Source organism: Chiloscyllium punctatum, unplaced genomic scaffold (assembly GCF_047496795.1).
Source record: "Chiloscyllium punctatum isolate Juve2018m unplaced genomic scaffold, sChiPun1.3 scaffold_854, whole genome shotgun sequence".
Taxonomy (NCBI): domain Eukaryota; kingdom Metazoa; phylum Chordata; class Chondrichthyes; order Orectolobiformes; family Hemiscylliidae; genus Chiloscyllium; species Chiloscyllium punctatum.
This window is the reverse complement of record NW_027310588.1, coordinates 32,501-35,000: the sequence shown is the minus strand read 5'-3', so window position 1 is coordinate 35,000 and position 2,500 is coordinate 32,501. Positions and strand designations below refer to the sequence as shown.

The 2,500-nt window shown below is 66.5% G+C and overlaps 1 non-coding gene across 1 annotated transcript; it reads right to left on the bottom strand.

Moving 5' to 3' along the window:
- Nucleotides 1-1,164: 1,164 nt before the first annotated feature.
- On the bottom strand, nucleotides 1,165-1,318 carry LOC140474133 (5.8S ribosomal RNA). The gene has a single exon (XR_011958849.1). It is a non-coding gene; the product is annotated as a 5.8S ribosomal RNA (ribosomal RNA).
- Nucleotides 1,319-2,500: the final 1,182 nt, after the last annotated feature.

Below are 2,500 nucleotides of genomic sequence, written 5' to 3'. Positions count from 1 at the left end.
GGAGGCCCGGTCGCGGGGGTGACGACCCGCCGCCCGGGACGTGCGAGGCACCAGCAGACAGAGACTGCCCGACGGTCAGAGAGAGGGAGAGAGGAGTGCCGAGGCTCAAGTGGCGAACGGTCGCGCAGGCACGCCACGCACATCGATCGCCAGCCGCGGAACGGCACGGCCTTCAGTGGGGCCGGCGGGCGACGCCGCTCCTGAACCCAGCGGCCCCGAGTCGGACGAGTTGAGGAAGGCACGCCGACGGTGACAGGGTACGGAAGACACAGCGGTGGCCTTCTGGCGACTTGGCCCCCGACAGCCCGACGTTCCGCCGTCCTCCCGATGGCCAGGAGGACCGTGCGGGGGTCGGCCGACGGCGTGGTAGGTGTGCCTGCACGGTGACGGAGCACACACCACGCCCGCCAACCCCTCCGTACCTCCCGAGACCGGTGGCAGGACGGAGCGGAAAACGTGCGGACTGAACGGGAGAGCCAAGAGCCAGCGATCCACGCGCGTGCGACCGTCCAAGTCACAGCGTTCGACGAAAACCTCCTCCCTCGGCCAGGCACTCGGCGCCAGCAGGGGAGACAGGATCAGACGCCCCGCCGGCCACTTAAGGCCGAGGACGAACCACGAGACGGGCGGCTGCAGCAGCGGGCGGCCTGCAGCTCCCAGCACTCTCAATCGATCAACCATCGAGTCGGGTCAGCGTGTCAAACCGGCGAGCTCCACGGTCAGGCCGGCGGCGCACCAGCACCGGACCTCCGCGGCTCCCTTCACTCTTTCCACTGCCAGCCAACCGAGAGACGGACCCAATGCGGACGTGCAGAGCTTAGGCAGACCCCCCACTGGAGGCTCAACACTTCGTGGCAGCTCCGTGTCCCAGAGACCAGGAGGGTTGGCACACACACACAGTGTGAACCACCGACAGCCATTCTGGGACCGGTGACAGCCGTGCTGGCCCCACTGCCACGACACAGACGGACGCCAGGCCGCGCTCCCCGGCGGGGGGATGGCGTCGAGCCTGACGAACGGAATGTGCAGGGTGGGGGGGAAAGGCCAAGCGCTCCGACGCCGGAGGGCTCCGGAGTCTGAACTTAGGGGGACAAAGAGGACGGGTCCTCTGCGACACCCCAGCCGCGCTCTCGCCAGCCAAGGCGAGTGCGATTGATTGCCAAACGACCCTCAGACAGGCGTGGCCCCGGGAAGAACCCGGGGCCGCAAAGTGCGTTCAAAGTGTCGATGATCAATGTGTCCTGCAATTCACATTAATTCTCGCAGCTAGCTGCGTTCGTCATCGACGCACGAGCCGAGTGATCCACCGTCAAGAGTTGTCTGAGTTTGTTTTAGGTCTCTCCCTCGCCAGAGGAAAGCGACCCGGACCGCACATACGCTCCCCACCTTGAGCTACAGCCACCTGCACGCCGGCGTGCGGGCGGAGCAGGGTGGCGTGAAGCGATGGGGAGCACCATCCTGGTGCGGCCCGCAGAAACATACGTCTATTGGGGGGAGGAGGACAGGGCGCCCAAGAGGCGATGCGTGCCCCAACGCACCGCAGCGACGGAGGCAGGATCACCGCCACCATGTCGCCCGCCTAGTATCACGAGGCGTGCAGCAGCTTTGCCCTAGGAAAAGCAGAGGCGGGAACGGGCACCGGCCATCGGTTCGGCAGCGTCACTGACGCGTGCACGTGGCGGCGTGTCGGCGAGCGGACTTCCTGCGAGGAGGCGGGGGCGGCACTCGCCCGAGCAGACGCCCGCCCGGCCCAGCCACCGCCGAGGTGGACTGGGAGTCGCGGCAACGGCTCGTCATACTCGTTCCCACACTCACAGCGCAGCTTGCCCGCAAGCCACCGACCACCGATCGACGCCAGGCGCCCCGACCGAGAGCGGGATCGCTCGTTCGCCCTGCTGGCAGTTCGCTGGGGATCACTACTGCACGGAGCTCGGAGACCGACGGGCGGCAACTCGAGAGTCTTTAAACCACCACCCCCATCCCGCAAGTGCAAAGAGGCTGTATACGCACAGACGGGTGAGGGGAATAGGTACCCCGTCGGGTTTGAAGGGAGCGTGACTAGATAGCAACGATGTAAACCCAGCCGATTTGGGAGCGAAAGACCGGCGCCTGCATCACCGGCTTCGTTTCCCGTGGCTGGAGAGTACACCGAAACCCTCCGTCTGTCGCGAGCTCCCGACGACGCGGTGCCGCCAAGCAGCAGGGCCGGACCTGGTGTGGCTCCCCTCGTCGATCACAGACCGGTCGGCACTACTGACGAGACGGTGGAACGGGCTTCGCCCCTTGTGACGAAGGGTGATGCGAACCCGCCCGCCCGCGTGCGTTCGGGGTGGACTCGGCAAACGGAGATTTGAAATCGGAAAGTGTCCTCCTGCCCCGCGCAGGTAGGCGCCCAACAGTTGTGGGGGGTTTGGCGGTGACCACGGCTGCAGGGCCTGCTACCCCGACGAGCTCTCCTGCTGGCCCCGAAACCACCCTCGCGAGACAAGTTGAAACGGAA